The sequence below is a fragment of the Pelodiscus sinensis genome, chromosome 1, assembly GCF_049634645.1.
Source record: "Pelodiscus sinensis isolate JC-2024 chromosome 1, ASM4963464v1, whole genome shotgun sequence".
NCBI classification, from domain to species: domain Eukaryota; kingdom Metazoa; phylum Chordata; order Testudines; family Trionychidae; genus Pelodiscus; species Pelodiscus sinensis.
Window position 1 is genome coordinate 306,775,072 of NC_134711.1, and position 19,949 is coordinate 306,795,020.

General features: G+C 42.6%; 1 protein-coding gene across 9 annotated transcripts in view; it reads right to left on the reverse strand.

Annotated features, from left to right (window-relative positions):
• The window catches only part of FAT3 (FAT atypical cadherin 3), a 647,479-nt gene that overhangs the window by 356,479 nt on the left and 271,051 nt on the right, over nucleotides 1-19,949 (reverse strand). The window lies entirely within an intron of this gene.

The window sequence follows — 19,949 nt, forward strand, 5'->3', positions numbered from 1 at the left end:
ACTGGAAGGGACCTCGAGAGGTCATCGAGTCCAGCCCCCTGCCCTCAAGGCAGGACCAAGCTCCGTCTACACCATCCCTGACAGATGTCTATCTAACCTGTTCTTAAATATCTCCAGAGAGGGAGATTCTACCACCTCCCTTGGCAATTTATTCCAATATTTGACCACCCTGACAGTTAGGAATTTTTTCCTAATGTCCAATCTAAACCTCCCTTGCTGCACTTTAAGCCCATTACTCCTTGTCCTGTCCTCAGAAACCAAGAGGAACAAATTTTCTCCTTCCTCCTTGTGACACCCTTTTAGATATTTGAAAACCGCTATCATGTCCCCCCTTAATCTTCTTTTTTCCAAACTAAACAAGCCCACTTCATGAAGCCTGGCTTCATAGGTCATGTTCTCTAGACCTTTAATCATTCTTGTCACTCTTCTCTGTACCCTTTCCAATTTCTCCATATCTTTCTTGAAATGTGGCGCCCAGAACTGGACACAGTACTCCATCTGAGGCCTAACTAGTGCAGAGTAGAGCGGCAGAATGACTTCACGAGTTTTGCTTACAACACACCTGTTGATACAACCTAGAATCATATTTGCTTTTTTTGCAACAGCATCACACTGTTGACTCATATTCAACTTGTGGTCCACTATGACCCCTAGATCCCTTTCCGCCATGCTCCTTCCTAGACAGTCGCTTCCCATCTTGTATGTATGGAACTGATTGTTCCTTCCTAAGTGGAGCACTTTGCATTTCTCTTTATTAAACTTCATCCTGTTTACCTCTGACCATTTCTCTAACTTGCTAAGGTCATTTTGAATTATGTCCCTATCCTCCAAAGAAGTCGCAACCCCACCCAGTTTGGTATCATCTGCAAACTTAATAAGCGTACTCTCTATCCCAATATCTACATCATTGATGAAGATATTGAACAGTACGGGTCCCAAAACAGACCCTTGAGGAACTCCACTTGCTATCCCTTTCCAGCAGGATTTAGAACCGTTAACAACAACTCTCTGACTACGGTTATCCAGCCAATTATGCACCCACCTTATTGTGGCCCTATCTAAGTTATATTTGCCTAGTTTATCAATAAGAATATCATGCGAGACCGTATCAAATGCCTTACTAAAGTCTAGGTATATGACATCCACCGCTTCTCCCTTATCCACAAGGCTCGTTATCTTATCAAAGAAAGCTATCAGATTAGTTTGGCATGACTTGTTCTTCATAAACCCATGCTGGCTATTCCCTATCACTTTATTACCTTCCAAGTGTTTGCATATGATTTCCTTAATTACCTGCTCTATTATCTTCCCTGGGACAGACGTTAAACTGACCGGTCTGTCAGTTTCTATCCCCCAAAGAAGTTGCAACAGACGTTTAAGAAGTTTAACAGACGTTAAACTGACCGGTCTGTCAGTAAACTATCCCCCAAAGAAGTTGCAACCCCGATGTTTTGTAGTTTCCTTAGGAAGTCAGTAGTGTCTCGGAGATAGCTGGGGGTGTTGGTTGCGTAGGGTTTGAGGAGAGAGTCTACATAGCTGGATAGACCAGTAGTGAGTGTGCCAATACCAGAGATGATGGGGCGTCCGGGGTGTCCAGGTTTATGATAATTCTGGTCCCTGCAGCACTTAGAATCCACACAAAGGAAGAGTAGACCAGGTATGTATATTCAATTCAAATTTCAGCACTGTATCCCCCATTGGTTCTCCTGCCCCCCTGCCAACACCCTTGCTAGCTACCTGAGTTTAACCCCTTAGTCACTGGTTGCTGGCCAGCACTCTTCCTATCCATCACACCAACCTTTGAGTCCTGTCTTTCTTTGCTACATAAAATAGTCCACTGCTATCAGAAATCTTTTTGCCACAAGGGTACTTATAAGGCCATATTGGGTCAGACATAAGGCACATCTAAAATACATTCCTCTGTCAAAAGAGGAATGTAAATGAAGCAAATCAAAAGTGAAAATGAAGCGCAAATTTAAATATCCCACGCTTCATTTGTATATTCATGTCCGACCACTTTTTTGAAAAAGGGTTTTTCGAAAGTGAAAACACAGGCTACACGGGGTTCTTTAAAAAAAAAAAAAAACCTTTTTCAAAAGAACCCGTACTCCTGAAAAAATGCGTATGGGTTCTTTCAAAAAAGGTGTTTTTTCTTTTTTTTTTTTAAGAACCCTGTTTAGATTGCGCTTTCACTTTCGAAAAACCTTTTTTCGAAAAAGCGCTCGGACACAAATATGCAAATGAAGCATGGGATATTTAAATCCGCCCTTCATTTGCACTTTCAATTTGCCTCATTTACATTCCTCCTTCGAAAGAGAAATGTAGTCTAGACATAGCCTAATTGTCCAGATAGTCCAGTATCCTGTCTACAGTATCTGACTGCTTCTGGCAGTCAGAGCTTTAGAGTCACCCTCAAACATGAGGATGCCTCCTAATCATCATGGTTAAGACTGATTGATGGACCTATCCAGCATGAACATATCTAGCTCTTTTTTTAATCCAGTTACACTCTTAGACATCACAATATACCATAGCAATGAGTTCCACAGGAAAATTGAGCATTATGTAAAAAAGAGCATTCTTCTTGTTTGTGTTGAAACTACCACCTATTAATTCCAGTGAGTGACCCTGGTTTTGGTATGGTAGAAAAGTAGTAACACTTCTCTACTCACTTTTCCCACACCATCTATTATTTTATAAACTTTTTTCATATGCCCCCACCATCATCTCTTTTCTAAGCTGAACAGCCCTAATCACTGTAGTCTTGCCTTGTACAGAAGCTGTTTCCTACCACCGATCATCTTTTCTTTCATTCTCTGAATCTTTTCTAATCCCACTCTAACCTTTCTGAGATGGAGTAACTAGAACTAGATGAAGTATTCAAGTGTATGGGTGCATTGTGAATTTATATAGTGGCATTATGTAATTTTTTCTACCCCTTTCCTAATAGTTTCTGAACTTCTACCAGCCTTTTTGACAGCTGCTGCTCACTGAGCTGAAGTTCTGAGACCTATCCACTATGCCCCCCCAGAATTCTTCTTGAGTAGTAACAGCTAATTTAGAACCCATCATTATACAGGTGTAGTTGGGACTAATTTTTTTCAACTGTGCACTACTTTGTACTTCTCAGTGTGGAATTTTATTTGCCATTCTGTTGCCCATTCACCAGGTTTCGTGAGATCTCTTTGGAACTCTTCACACTCTTAAGACTTAACTATCTAGAATAATTTTGTATCATCTGCCATTTTGCCACTTTGTTGTTCAATCCCTTTTCCAGACCATTAATGAATATGTTGAACTGAACAGATCCATGGTACAGATCCTTGAGAACAGGGCTATCCTGAGGGGGGCGCTGGGACTGGGGCAACCCCCCAATTCCCTTACCTCCTCAACCGAGCAACATGCCCAGAGACATTAAGGGGCCTTGGGACAGCGGCAGCAGCACAGGTCACTTTCCTCATCCCCTGGTGGCAGGAGCCAGAGTGACTTGGCAGCTTGCTCCACCCCACTGCCCTACCCTCCTCCGCAGTGAAAGGAAGTGCAGTGCCCTGGATCTGGAGTTCTCTGCTTCCAGCCACCATGGCGAAGCCACGTGTGGCCGGCTGGGAAGGTAGTCGGGCAGACCGGAACAGGCTGCCAGGACACTCTGGCTTCCACTGCCCACATAGTGAGGGCGGTTGGATGGGGATGAGGATGATCCCTGATGTCACCCCGCACCAGGCCCCTGTAATCCCTTGGTTCTCCCCATCCATAGGGAGGTTGGGACCTCTGGCACAGAGTCCTCAACAGCACAGGGCATTGGGTGGCCACCCCAACCACGCTATGGGCAGGATGGCTCTGCTTGGGAGATCCCATTATTCACCTCTCTCCATTTTGAAAACTGGCCATTTATGCCTATACTTTGTTTCCTATCTTTTAGCCACTTACTGAGGATTATGTTATTTTATAGAGCATGATCTATTTGTCTCTTCATCTCGAAGCCACCTTCTCTTTGTTAAACTACATAGATTGAACTTCTTTAGTCTCTCACTGTAAGGCAAGTGATTATTACACGTATAGCGGTGTAAACAATGTAACTGAATGTTCAGCCACCAAAGTGGTGAGTCCTATGGGGTATCCATTAATGCCTACAGCTAAAAGGAGGCATGTCCAATACCTCCTAAAGGAACTTCAGAGCTGTGGGTAAACATACTTTTCTAGCTTGTTTCTGCACCAGAATGAGAACACTGCAGCCTAATGTTCCACTATTCAAGAACATAGAAAAGCATATCTCAGTGCCTATCTGAGAAATCCAGCTGTTTCTTTACGAAAAAGAGAGACTGGGGGAGGCAAGAATTAGGGAAGTAAAATCCTGGTTTATCAATTAACCTTAGGTTTAATTGGTTAACCGATTAAGCAGGATCTCTCACTCTCTCTCTCTCACACACACACACACACACACACACACACACACACACACACACACACACACACACACGCTGCCGCCACTCTGTCCACACAGGGGAAGGTCCTGCAGAAGGAGCCAGCAGCCCTGCCTGCGGTGAGGGCTCCATTCTCCTACCCCTCCCCCGCCCCACACAAGGCTCAGGGAGGCCGATAGCAAGAGACAGCAGCCACACCAGTGGGGCAGCTTCTGCTCCTGCCCCTTCTAGGGCAGCTGGCTCCTGCTCCCCTCCATGCAGTGATCTAGCTCAGGACGTATGCAGAGCTGAAGCAGCAGCTGTTCACCTGAGGCAGGCCACAGGCAAAGGTAGCCAGTTAACTGTTCACACCCTTAGCAAGAATATGCTTACAATATACATTATATTAGCTTTAAAACACATATTATGTATGCATCAGTTGACCTAAAAGACTCTGAAGGAAAAGTGGTTCTGGGAAATAAACGTGCAGCAAGGTGATATGAGACATCAGCCAAATCCTAAAGCCTTCAAGTTCCCAGAGAAAACAGTGGCATCATCCCAGCTTGCAATGCCCTAAAACAAGGTTTTGCAATCTTTTCTAACAATCAACTTGGTCAAATCCATGTGTCTTTAAAGTTCATTGTCAATGTATACGTAAAAGCCCCAGTTCCACAAGATGTTTTAGCACAGTGTTTCCCAATTGGTGCTCCGGGGAACCCTGGGGATCCGCGAAGTGAAAGCAAGGGTTCCGTGAAGAGCCAGCACTCCCCCGCCCTCTGTTAAAGAGACAGAGCCACGGCGAGGGCTTTTTTTTTTTTTGCTCAACAAAATGTGGCAGGGGCCTTTTTTTTTTTTTTTAAGGCAACTATAGTGGTTCCATGGCCAAATAAAATTGGGAAACACTGTTTTAGCAAGTGACTAACTTTAAGCATGTGGAATGTCCCACTGAGGTAAACAGAACAATACTCATGTACAAAGGTAGGTACATGCTAAACTACTTGATAAAATCAGGGATGCAGACACTGAAACAAAATTAGATTTATTTCAAAATGTGCTCGGAGACCCCAGTTTTCAATTAAATCCCTACCAGCTACATGCTCAGCTGCTCTGAAAATCAGGCCACTTCCTGAATTTAGATGGCTTCATATGGAATTGGGAGGCTAGCCCACAGGAACGTAAGTGTAATTACTTTGGGCCAAGACTAAATTTAAAAATCATAATTTCAATTTTTTTTTTTACAATAGTTGCTATACCATGTCCACCCTGCCCTGTTTTCCAGCTGTAGGAAACACAAGGACTAAATAGATCCACTATGCAAGGGAAGTCTGTACTGTATTTGAGAATTGTATAAAAGCTGAAGGAGTAGAACTCAGCTTTGGCACAGGATTGCACTTATTTATTTTTTGATGACTGACATACTGTATATCTTGTCACAAAAAACACCCATAAAATACTGTTCAGAATATACTTCTATTCTAAGAGTACTCTAAATGCTAGACATGAATTTTAACAGTCTCCCATCATCTCTCACAAGTGAAGCTAAACATAGTATCAGAGCTAGCTCCTTTATTTATTCATGACGTTGGTTATACCACACTTTTAACATTACGAAAAAGTAGCTTGAAATCAATTTAAGTACAGTGTGCACACATTTTTCATGTATTTCTCAGGATTTCTTCTCAAAATATCCTTTTCTTTAGCAAACCAAGCAACATCATACTCTATCATCAGTGATTCAAACCTCAATCCTCAGAAGGTAGACTGCGCCCACACAGTTTTGCTATGTGTGGATTTTCACACATAGAGGTCTTGAAAATCCACACATAGCAAACCTGAAATACTGTGCACCCATTAGCTCTGTATGGTCAGAGTTATCCCTCAACCTTCTCATTGATAAGATAAATAGATGGAACTAGTTGAGTCTACCATTATAACTATTAGGCATGCTTTCTAACCCTTTTATCATTCTTGTAGTCCACTTTGAACCCTCTCCAATTTATCAACATCCTTCTTCCTTCCTAGAGAATACTCATCCTTCATAAGAGAGTATGATTATTAAGTTTGCAGATGATACCAAGCTGGGAGGGGTTGCAAGTGCTTTGGAGGATGGGGTCATGATTGAAAATGATCTGGACAAACTAGAGGTCTGAGGAAAACAGCATGAAGTTTAACAAGGACAAATGCAAAGTACTCCACTTCGGAAGGAACAATCAGTTTCACGCAAGCAGAATGTGAAGTGATTATCTAGAAAGGAGTACTGCTGAAAGAGATTTAGGGGTTATAGTGGATGACAAATTAAACACGAGTCAACAGTGTGACACTGTTGCAAAAAAAAAAAAAAAAAAAAAAGAAGAAGAAGAAGCAGCAGCAAGCCAACATTGTTTTGGGATGCATTAACAGGAGTGTTGTGAGAATGATATGAGAAGTCATTCTTCCACTCTATTCTGTGCTGATTAGACTTTAACTGGAGTATTGTATCCAGCTCTGGGCACCACATTTCAAGAAAGTTGTGGAGAAATTGGAGAAGGGTCCAGAGAAGAGCAACAAAAAATGATTAAAGGTCTAGAAAACATGACCTAAGAGAGAAGAATTGGGCTTGTTTAGTTTAGAAAAGAGAAGACTGAGAGGGGACATGATAGCAGTTTTCAAGCATGTAAAAGGGTGTTACAAGGAGGAGGGAGAAAAAATGTTCTCCTTGTAGAATCTCCATCACTAGAGAGATATTTAAGCGCAGGTTAAACAGACATCTATCAGGGAAGATCTAGATAGTGCTTGGTCCTGCTGTGAGAGCAGGGGACTGGACTCTGACCTCCCAAGGTCTCTTCCTTCCAGTTCTATGATTCCCAGGGTGGCATCCTCCATCATGTATACATGGCCTTCGTTCTTTGCTTTTAGACGTATATATTTGCAGTTAGCCATATTAAATGCATATTTGTTTGCATCAAGTATGCCAATAGATAGATATTGATTGCTCTTTTGGCAAGGACTGATTTCTTTCTTGTGCCAAGGACTGATCCTTTTTCTTATTTACAACTCCTTCAATTTTTGTGTCTTTGCAAACTTTATCAGTGATGGTTTTACATTTTCTCCCAGGTAATTTATAAAAATGTTAACTAGCACAGGGTTAAATACAGGGTTAAATACACACATGCTTGATTGTAATTTCCCATTTATATTGTGATATAGGCACATTATATTGTGACAATAGCACAAAGTGTTATTCCAAATATTGTTTGAGTGGTACTGTTTTAGTAATGAAGTTTTACAGTTTATTGATCACTGAAGGGAAAAGCTGCAAATTAAGTGAATGATTGTAAAGTGGTAGTAATTAAAAATACCAACAACTCTAGCTGATCTAACATTAGAATACTCGGAGCTCTGCCCTTAGTCCCCCTGCATCTCTGATCACAGCAAGAACTCAGCTGTTCAAGTTATCTATATTCCTATAATTCTCAAAAGTTCTCTTTCCGCCTGTCGATTTCTACTCTGACTTGCAGTCTTGAATTACAGAAGTGCATCATTATTGAAGGGTGTTTTTTGGATTTGGTTTCCTGCTATTAATAATAATAGTTTAGGACATAAAGTGAAAAATACCTTGGCGATATAGATCTTTTGGAAAAAATATACTGGCAAATGTTTAGTGTGCCTTTGCTTCAGGAATAATATTTTGCCGTTACAATTTATAGTATCTTTTATCCAATGATCTCAATTTTGTCTCCATCTCTGAAAACAATTCAATGAATATTATTCCATAAGTATATAACAGCCTTAATTACTAATCTTGGGTATCAGTGGGAGGTGAAAGACTGTGTGCAGTAAATCAAAGTGTAGCTATTTGCTTGACCATTTATGGCAATCATAGTGCCTCAAAATGTTACTAATAAAAAATGATACTAAGAGACAAAATAGCATTTTAGAACTAAGATGATAACCAGCATTGAATTGAAAAGGAGAGAGATTCTGGCTTGCTAATCTTTTGAACAGGGTAAGGTAATTGAAATCATTTACAATAATTTACATTCACAAGGAATTAATGCCAAACTTTCACATCTCAAATGGCTTTGAGATCCAAGTTCTGTATGGGCAGGAAGACCGAAAGGAATTATTTAATTGCAGGGAAGCATGCAGAGGGTGTCCCAGGATTAGGATCACTACTTTTCCTTTTTGAAAGGGATTGATCTTAAGTCCCGCTGAAGTCAACAAAAACGTTCCCATTGACTCAATAAGATCTAGCTATAAAGGTCTGATTCTGCCAACCTCCTTCCTATGGAACAGCAATTTCCTCTATAAGCAATATTAACTTATTTGTCTATATTATACCAATCTTTTTAAGAGTTCCCCACTGAAACAATATTCTGCTTAAAAGTTGATGGTAGAATTAATGATTGATGACACAATGATGTAATTAAATCAATATTCATGCTCATGGAGTGTACTACTACTCATCAGGAACAAAGGTGGCATCACTGAGATTTGCAAAATGTTCTGTGGGCCAGTTAAAATGTGCTGATTACAGAAAAATAGAGCTGGCAATTACGAGGAGTAAAAGCAGAGCTGTTGGTAAAGTTTTAAAAAAGAGAGAAAGTGGCGAGGAGTCCTGTGGTACCTTATAGACTTACTGAAGTGGGCAAAGGTGCCACAGGACTCCTCGCCGCTTTTGCAGATTCAGACTAACACAGCTACCCCTCTGATAAAAAAGAGAGAGAAACTCTTGCTATCAGGAACTTTCAGCAAGCTGAATTGCCTTTGATGTTTAACAAAACAAAACTCAGCAGAAACTACTCTAATCAGAGGAGACGGAAATGTTTTATTTATTATTGTATTAAAAGCAACATTACATTAGCACCACCTGAGATCAGGGCAGCATTACACACACTTACACACCATTCTCAGGAGAAATTTCAGTCACTAGATGGACTGAGAGAGGCAGGAAAATGAACTGTTTCCACCTAGAATCACATAGTAGGTGGGAAATCAAGCTGGGAACCAAATGCAAGGCTCTTAACTCCTGCTCTAGTGTCCTAGCCGCTAGACCAGCGATTTACAAACTCTGGATCACAGCTTGTAAGTGCAAGTCGGTAGCTAGCTACAAGATGCTTTATTTACCTGTGCTTCCACAGTTATTGGTGATCACAGCTCATGCTGGCTGCGAATCACCATTCCCAGCCAATATGAGCTGTGGGAAGCAGTGTCCCAGTCTGTACTGCTTCCTGCAGCTCCCACCAGCAATCTGTGGCCAATAGGAGGCACAATCGCCCATACCTGTGAAGGCACAGGTAAACAAGCATCTCACAGCCAGCTACCAACATGCCCTTACAAGCTGCAACACAGAGTTTGAAAACCCTTGTACAACTAGATTATACTGATTTGCTTTAGGGTGGCTTGAGATGAATCTTGCTTCCTGAGGCAAATGGCCTTGTATTTTTAAGCAAAATGCAGGACAATGTAGCACTGTAAAGACTAACAAGATGGTTTATTAGATGATGAGCTTTCGTGGGCCAGACCCACTTCCTCAGATCAAATAGTGGAAGAAAATAGTCACAACCATATATACCAAAGGATACAATTAAAAAAAATGAACACATATGAAAAGGACAAATCACATTTCAGAACAGGAGGGAGATGCGGGGGGGGGGGGGGGGGGGAGGAAGGAAGGTAAATGTCTGTGAATTGATGATATTAGAGGTGGGGAGAGTGGGATGTTTGTGAGTTAATGGTATGAGAGGTGATAATTGGGGAAGCTATCTTGGTAATGGGTAAGATAGCGTATTTTTAAGTAACTGTCAATTAGGCAACACTTTTCACCTTTCAAGCATTCCATGGGAATTAAGTCTGACCACAGTGACATGAAGTAGGCAAACACCATTCTTATTTCTAAAAATAGGGAAACAGAGAAGTTATAGGACTGGCTCAGACCAAAACCTGGATTACATGGAGGACTTAACTGGAAACATACTACAGGGAATAATGTGCATCAGCATGGAAATGGACTTGGTACCCTGTGTCTCTTCCATTTTCTAGTTTGTAGATGTAGACTGTAACTCTACTGGCCTTGAGATAGGGCCTCTGCCTAGTAGTAACAGCTAGAGGCACATCACCAAATAACACTGATCTTCTGTAGAAAAATACCAAACTGTATTTTTCTGTAGAAAAATATGCAAATATGTTTACTTTGGTATAGATAGTGATGCCCTTTGTCATGTTGATGAGCAGTTATACAAATAGCCTCAGTGACTGGAAGAGAAAGCACAGTCCTCTTATTTGGGCACTAGCCAGAGACTTGGGTTCAAACTCTGCTCTACCAAAGACTTCCTGAGTGATCTCGAGCAAGTCGCTTTATCTCTCTATGCCTCAGCATCCCATTCTGAACATAGCAGTCAAAAAGCTACACAAGCTTTTTTCCCCCTCTTGGAGGGAAATGGGATTAGAGTTACTACTACTCACAACCCAAAAAGCCAGAAGAAAAGCAAAAAACCTTTATTTGTGAGTCATAGACCACTAAATCAACCCAGTGTATCAACCTCTACAGCGTCAATCCACCAGTGGGGGAGACAAGCCAACAGTCTCATAATACAGCTTACCAATTGCTCAACACTCTTTATGGTTGGTCAGAGACATTTTATGTTTCTCCCAACCATTTGCGCTTCTGGCCTTCATTAACCCTATACAAGCTCATAGAGTCATAAAATTATCCAGGCCTTTCTCAGAATCTGTCTGTAGTACAGGCAGTCCCCGGGTTACGTACAAGATAAGAACAAACCTACAGTCCCTAAGTTGAATCTGTATGTAAGTCGGAACTGGCTTCAGCCGCTGCTGAAACTGATCAGTTTCAACAGCGGCTGAATCTGGACACCAGTTCCACTTACATACAGATTCAACTTAAGAACCCCAGGCGTCCCCAAGTCAGCTGCTGCTGAAACTGATCAGCGGCTGATTCCAGGAAGCCCAGGGCAGAGCAACTCTGCCTCGGGCTTCCTGTAGTCAGCCGCTGGTCAGTTTCAGCAGTGGCTGACTTGGGGACGCCTGGGGAGAGCAGCTTGGGTGCTGCTGGGTTGGTCCAGTAGCGCGGCCGCTACTCGGTGCTACTGGACCAACCCAGCAGCACCCCAGCTGCTCTGCCCCAGGCATCCTGATTCAGCCACTGCTGAAACTGATCAGCAGCGGCTAAATCAGGACGCCTGGGGCAGAGCAGCTGGGGGGCTGCCGGGTTGGTCCAGTAGCGCCAAGGAGCAGTGCTGCGGGACCAACCGGCAGTGCCCCACCTGCTCTACCACAGGCCCCCGGATTTGCTCCATGTCTCCCTGGTCTGCTGGGGGGGCACTAGCTGCGTCCCCCCCAGCAGACCAGGGAGACGTGGAGCAAAGCAGCGGAGGACCCGGCCGGACTCGCGGCGCTTCCAGCTGATCTGGAAGCGGCCGCGGGTCCGGCCCCGGGTGCTCCGCCGCTTTGCTCAGCGTCTCCCTGGTCTGCAGACCAGGGAGACGCTGAGCAAAGCCGCTGAGGACCCGGCCGGACCCGCGGCGCTTCCAGCTGATCTGGAAGCGGCCGCGGGTCCGGCCGGGTCCTCCGCTGCTTTGCTCCACGTCTCCCTGGTCTGCTGGCTCCCCCAGCAAACCAGGGAGACGGGGAGCAGCTTTTCTCGCCCTGGAGGAGGCGGGCAGCGGGACCAGGCGTCCCGCCGCTCCAGTCCTCCGGGGCGAGAAATCCCCGTCCGTAACTCGGGGACTGCCTGTATTTGAAAAGCCAGGTAGTTCCATAGCCAGGAAGCACTAAACTAAATCAAACACTGGGCTACATTATCATTTCCAATTATGTTAATGAAGCTCATGTTCCAAAGTAAGCACATATTAGTTTCAAAGGGGTAGCCAAGTTAGTCTGTTTCAGCAAAAACAGCAAAAAGTCCATTTGAGAGTGTTCTTGGTCAGGCACTGTTAAATCAAATGGAAAACACTAAAGTGTACTGGCAACACACCAAACAAATTAGGGCCAAATTTAAATTACAAACACATCAATATAAATCTGGTGTGACTCCATTAAAATCAATACTTACTTTGAATTTACGGTGGTATGAATGACAGTTGAATTTGCCTATAATCATATTAGTTAAAATATGTCTTAATATAATCTGCATTAGACTGAACAGAAGCCCATTAGATTTGTCCAAATAATCTGGAACTGTCCCTTCTTCTCTCCTTCTTCCCTCCCCACCCAAAAAAAGTAATGGTTTGAACTAAAATTCATCATTTCTTTCAGAGCACTAAAAAGTAATAAATCAGTGCAGTAAATTACTGCTATACTCCGCTGTGAAATTAACACCTACATACATGAAATAAAAATAAGAATTTACGGCCCTAATCAATCTTTTTTTATAACTCTCTCCTCTGATTTATTTTATCTTTTTCTACCATCTTCTCAAAGATAATTGATACTAGCTTCAATGTTAACTCTTCAGCATGGCCATGGAATTTCCAACAGTTTTCTTCCCTCACTGCACTTCTAGTAATGATTAGAAATTCAAGATTGACACTTCACACAACACCAAAGTTCTTGTCTGTTTTTATCTTTCACTCTATGATTTTATATCCATATGCACCTATAAATACATACAGATGTATCCCATGAGTTCATGAAGTTTATTTACTTGCCTCATATTAACGCTATGTCTAGACTGCAAGCCTCTTTCAAAAGAGGCTTTTTTGAAAGATACTTTCGAAAAAGCCTCTTTCGAAAAAAGGCGTCTGGACTACAACCAGTACTTTTGAAAAAGCATCCAGACAGTCTGGATGCTCTCTTTCGAAAAAGCACAGTTTGCATTACATAGTGCCTTTTTTCGAAAGAGAGCTTTCGAAAAAAGGTGTTATTCCTCATAAAATGAGGTTTTCCTCGGTTTAAAAAACTGCCGCGTTCTTTCGATTTACTTTTGAAAGAACGCGGTAGCAGTCTAGACGCAGAGGAAGTTTTTTCAAAAAAAGGCCACTTTTTTGCGATAAAAACACTGTAGTCTGGACACATCCTAAGGGTATGTCTAGACTACATCCCTCTGTCGCCAGCGGGTGCAACGAGGTTTACAGGATCAGTCGGAAAAGGCTTTCCTTGTCGACCGATCCCCGTCTAGACTGCTGCTTTTTGCCGGCAAATTGCCACGTCAGCAAAAAGCGGTGGCCATTTTTATTCTAATGAAGCGCGGGATATTTAAATCCCCGCTTCATTAGCAATTTCGGTATGTCTAATTTACATCCCTCTGGTGACAGAGAGATGTAGTCTAGACATACCCCTGTGTCAAAGTAAGACTGAGCTCTACCCCCTGCAGGGAGGACAGGCCAAGAAGGCAAACCTGCATGTGGGTGTGATGAGTCTAGCCATGAAAAAGGATGATACTATGGGTACATTTTTACAAGGTGCTCAAATATCTTAGAAGCTTAACTCCCGAAGCAGTTAGGAACCTTACTGCTTAGGGGTCAGATTTACCAATGTACTTAGTAACCTAACTTGATAGGTTTTACTAATGCTTTTATCTGCATTTTTAGAGGCCTAAAAACCTATGTAAGTCTGGCCCTTAGTCACTTTTGAAAATAAGACAAGGGGACAGATTTGAGGGCAGGTAGCCCCCTAATTACATCTTCAATAAGTGCCTATGTGCCTAAGTGAGATTGGAATCAATGGGAGTTGGGTACTAACGTGCTTTTGAAAATGTTACCTCTTCATCATACATATGCAAATGCACTTGCTGAGCAGCACTAATCGTGGAGACACATTCATTGCCATTTTAAGTACAGGTGTCTACAAAACTAGTTTGAACATGTTTCCTTATTTTGACCATGTCCATGCTGCAGCTACCATTTGTCCTTTCCTATTTGAAGTTCACGTCTATCCATGAAAAAGGTCAATATTGAATTTAAACAACCTCTGCACAATAAATCAGTAAAAGTCAGAGATGTCCTGTTAGCCTTGCTAAATTAAGTGAACACCATTCATTGTTCTACAGGAAAAATCAACCTTTAGTAGCTCCCTGAAAGAGAGCATAGATGATTTATGATTTCATACACACTCATGTACTACATTATCGGCTTGGTGCCTGTACTTACACATATCAGCACATCACAGCCCGCTGGTTGCCACTTAGCTATACAATGTAACAAAATCTAGGACATGAAAGGAGGAATGTAAATTTGAGGAAGCATTTGCCTCAAAATGCCTGCTGTGTTTTGACAGTTTCTTTTTGTCTTTTTCCTCTCAGGTGTAGAAACAAGGGTTACTGGAGCCAGCTGTGACATCCACACAAAAACATATACTCTGGAGCAAGGACCTGGAAGAAGTGACTTTTCAGGGTCATAATTTCCTCTTCATCCTCTTCTGTCAGAGCACAATCTACAAGAGGCGAGAATGGGTGGGGTCTCATATGCCAATCCCCAAAACATCAGAAAAACTTTAGGACTGCGCTAATGCCTTCCTATTTGTCATGACCATCTGGATGAAGTCTTCACTCTGTGATTCTTGCTCTGAGGAAGATTTCCTCATCCAGGAGGGGGAGGGGAAGTCTCACTTTAGAGTGAACTAAATTGATAGTATTTTTATTTGTACTTCATCAGCGCCTACAGCCAAGAAGAGGGCTCCATTTTACAAGGCGCTGCCTATAAACTTCAGAAATCTTTGCCTTTGAGTGCTTCTTCTGTACAGAGATGTGAGAGACACCTTGACTACTATCATTTCCATTTTACAGATAGGAAGCAAAGGGCTACGGACCAACTAGTTAAAGGTATCAAGTAGGGATGTTTGAGAATAAATGACTAACCATTGAACCGATAAGTAGATGTTTATCAGTTAACAGTATTGATTACACTCAGCAAATTCCGCTCCCTGGGAACCGGATGGGCAAAAGCATCCTGCTACACTCCCGGGGAGAAGGCCAGGAGCTGGGCTGGTAAGGGCTGATTGCCCTGCTCCTGGGGAGGCTTTGCTATGGGATCTGCAGTATAAAGCTTTGCAGCATGGGTAACCGTGTAACTACTGAGATTTTCAGCGGTTACCCTATGATATGGTTCTTAACATACCTGGTATCTAAGGATGCAGAGAGGCACTGCATGGGGTAATAAAAAATGCCTGAGCACCTGACTCCCACTGTTTTCAACAGGAGCGAGGAGCCTTGGGACTTGGAAAATGTCTTTAAGTAACGATCTGCACACTAAGTCAGCACCAAAATACCCCATAAAAAATCTCACCTTAAATCACTTGCCAAAAGCCTGAGGCGCAGCCAAGAATCAAACCAAAATCTCCAGCATCCCAATGGCATACCTCACCAGAGGTCCATTTACTATGGTGATGAGTGTATGATATTCTCTGGTGTAATATAAACATATGGATAGGTACTTGCAAACCCATCCCATCAACATTATACACATGTATATGACTGGCATAAGCACTGAAGAGGATGAAGTCAAGCTTAGAAGAAAGAGAAGGTGGAAAACTTGGCCATGTATGAATGGGTGAACTGAGTGTATAGAAACAGCACTATAAAACCAGAAGTGATTCTATGGAAATATGGCACAATACACACACCACAAAACAAAGCCAAGATTTGTTGAATTTATGATTTGTGTGCAAGAATACTCAGTGACTCCTTTCCATGTCAGTAGAGGCCTAAATTTGGCACTACTTTAATTTCCACCCACAAAGCCTGACTAGTCATAGATGAAAGATTATTATTGCTAACATTTTAGAACTGTATTGATCCGCAGGGCATAGCTGAATAGTCTTATTCTGAGACAGGAACACACAAACACTACTGACTTAGACTGCCACATCACCAACTGTGCTATATCTTGGTTCATATTAAACATTTTAATCTTTACTTATTTTACAACATATTGCAGCATATAAGTCTGCCTTGCAAAGAACTACATAAATTACAGCTTTGCGGAATGTCAGATAGCATATAAAGCCAGCATGCTACACAACAGTCTAAGACAAGTTTCTTCAGTATATAGTGGAAAATTATAAATATATTTCTTAATTACTAGAAAACACCATAACTGTGAACTTGTTTCTTATAAAAACAGTATCAGTGAGAAAAAAATTGTGGTTTGAGAGAGATTTAAAAGTAGCTTGGGCAGCTAGCTGAAGGCTACTTACTAAAGCTAACACTGTATGTCTCTCTCTCGGCTCTCTCCCATTGCTGTCACCAAGAACTGTGCAGCTAAACCCCACAGCACTTCAATAATTAATGAGACTGTGATTCCAATCCCCAGCTTTAACACTGAAAGCCTCCTTTCTCAGCACCACAGAACCACTACATACATATGCCATCAATCCATCCACAGAAGAACTTTTTTGAGGGGAGGGGTTGAGGAGGAATCCTGCCAAGATTTCAGAGTTTTTATTTGTCTTTAAGTAGGTGTCACAACAGGAGCAGATGTAGCCCACATGTACATAGTCCTTTGCAAATCATACACTAGCCAGAGGGTTCCCATAGCACAATAAGGTCCTTCCTGAGCCAGTGAAATATAAATGTTAAATATTAAAAGTTTTAATAAAAGTTTTATTTGCCGTCAGCACTACAAGATCTCAGAGTTTGGAGGGATTAGTGGGGAATGGCTGAAGCCTCTAAGTTCCAGCCATGTGATAGTTTTACCTTGTAAAACTAAGCACAGCAAGCTTCAAAGTGCACTCCCTGTTGAAAAGAAAGGAGGCACCCCTGTGAGAAGAAACAGTCCTGGTTCACTGATCGGCGGCTCTCTTCTAGTATTTTCATTACTATTTGTATAACTGTAGCCATCTTGCTGAACCTGAACCTCACTGTACAAGTTGCCGTCTAAACACAGAACAAAAAGATGGTCCCTGCTCCAGTGTGCTTGGCATCAGAGGAAGTGCAGTTCCACTGAACAGACTGGGCTGCAAGATTTGGGGAGCCAATGCAGGGGAAGCAAATGCATTATTACAATCCAGCTCAGTGGGATTTCTTTCACAATGGGGATTTGGAGGCAGGACTGATGGATTAATCCTCCTCTCCCATTCCTTATCATGGGAAGGGGTGAGATTTGGGCCTTAGGTTGTGTAAATGTAGCAGATACACAAGTGAGAGCACTTGTTAAGGCCAGCCCTGTAGGGTTATGCCTGCAAAGAATTCCACTGATTCTTTTACTACATATAGGCTGCCTGGCCAAATACTGAAAGTTATTTACCACCTGTTATTGCTCACAACTGACTGTATATACCGTGGAGTGCGCATACACCTTCTCGTTTTGCTCCTTTTCTACTTGAAAGCTAACAGATGTAAGTCCTTAAAAAAAGCGGAGTGAAGTTTATTTAAAAGCAGTGCAAGAGGCATTTGGCCATGCAGGCTTCCTTCATTAGAATGAACAGAGGCATAGGGAGGGGGAGGTGTGGAAAGTCCACACTGCTTTGAAAAATCTCTGCCTATTGCTATGAAATATGCTACCACTTTTGTGGCCACAGAATGTGCTGTCAATTGCACATCAGGCTAGGGAGGTTTGCAAGGCAGAGAATAGATGGGAGGCAGCTTGATAAACACAATAGGGTGTCCATTCTGCAGCAGCATTCATAGAATCATAGAATAATCATAGAATAATAGGACTGGAAGGGACCTCAAGAGGTCATCGAGTCCAGCCCCCCGCCCTCAAGGCAGGACCAAGCTCCGTCTACACCATCCCTGACAGATGTCTATCTAACCTGTTCTTAAATATCTCCAGAGAGGGAGATTCCACCACCTCCCTTGGCAATTTATTCCAATATTTGACCACCCTGACAGTTAGGAATTTTTTCCTAATGTCCAATCTAAACCTCCCCTGCTGCACTTTAAGCCCATTACTCCTTGTCCTGTCCTCAGAAACCAAGAGGAACAAATGTTCTCCTTCTTCCTTGTGACACCCTTTTAGATATTTGAAAACCGCTATCATGTCCCCCCTTAATCTTCTTTTTTCCAAACTAAACAAGCCCAGTTCATGAAGCCTGGCTTCATAGGTCATGTTCTCTAGACCTTTAATCATTCTTGTCGCTCTTCTCTGTACCCTTTCCAATTTCTCCACATCTTTCTTGAAATGTGGCGCCCAGAACTGGACACAGTACTCCAACTGAGGCCTAACTAGTGCAGAGTAGAGCGGCAGAATGACTTCACGAGTTTTGCTTACAACACACCTGTTGATACAACCTAGAATCATATTTGCTTTTTTTGCAACAGCATCACACTGTTGACTCATATTCAACTTGTGGTCCACTATGACCCCTAGATCCCTTTCCGCCATGCTCCTTCCTAGACAGTCGCTTCCCATCTTGTATGTATGGAACTGATTGTTCCTTCCTAAGTGGAGCACTTTGCATTTCTCTTTATTAAACCTCATCCTGTTTACCTCTGACCATTTCTCTAACTTGCTAAGGTCATTTTGAATTATGTCCCTATCCTCCAAAGAAGTCGCAACCCCACCCAGTTTGGTATCATCTGCAAACTTAATAAGCGTACTCTCTATCCCAATATCTACATCATTGATGAAGATATTGAACAGTACGGGTCCCAAAACAGACCCTTGAGGAACTCCACTTGTTATCCCTTTCCAGCAGGATTTAGAACCGTTAACAACAACTCTCTGACTACGGTTATCCAGCCAATTATGCACCCACCTTATCGTGGCCCTATCTAAGTTATATTTGCCTAGTTTATCAATAAGAATATCATGCGAGACCGTATCAAATGCCTTACTAAAGTCTAGGTATATGACATCCACCGCTTCTCCCTTATCCACAAGGCTCGTTATCTTATCTTATCCTTATTCATGCAGGATAACAAAAGTAGTCCAGGCTCAACCACCTATGCCATTCTTTTCTATTCCTGTGTGCTAATTCTTGGTCTTCCAACTAAGGTGTGGCACTTACAGCAGCCTTCTTCATCAAAGCTTTTAAGCACATGCAAAAGCCCAGTGATATCAGTGTGTATGTGCTTAAGTGTTCTGCTGAACTGGGACTCGGGTAAGCTAACAGGTGACTTCAGTGCAACTCAGAAGAATAGCCACATCGCAATGATAGCATCATATCTGTAACATCTCACATGCTCAGAACCCCAGCTGGTATTAGTCTGTGTAGATTAAGGACCCAAAGACCATTAGATCAGGTAGCCTGACCTGCTGTACAATGTATGCCTAAAATTGCATCCAGTTAACTCTTGTATTGAGCTCAATAACTTGCACTTGACAAATCTGGACTTGTGCAGTCTACAGCAGGCGTGGGCAAGAGGCTTCCCAGCAGGCTGCATCCAACCCGCAGCTGCACTGCCGGAACTCTTAGGCAGAGACAGCTCACACTTTAAAAAGCCAGCTGTTTTCTGCTCTAGAGGGCTGGGGAGCGAGGAGGGAGACTTGTCATGTTGTTCGCGCTTCCCCCCAGCAAAGTCTCTTAGCTCCCATTGGCCAGTCTCTCCATTTCTAGATAACAGGAGCTGAGTATTTTTGCTGGGAGTGAGGGCAGTGTAGGAAGCATTCTCTCTCCCTCCTTGTTCCCCCTCTCTCTCCCCATCTCCCTCTCCAGTCCAGTGCAGAGCCACAT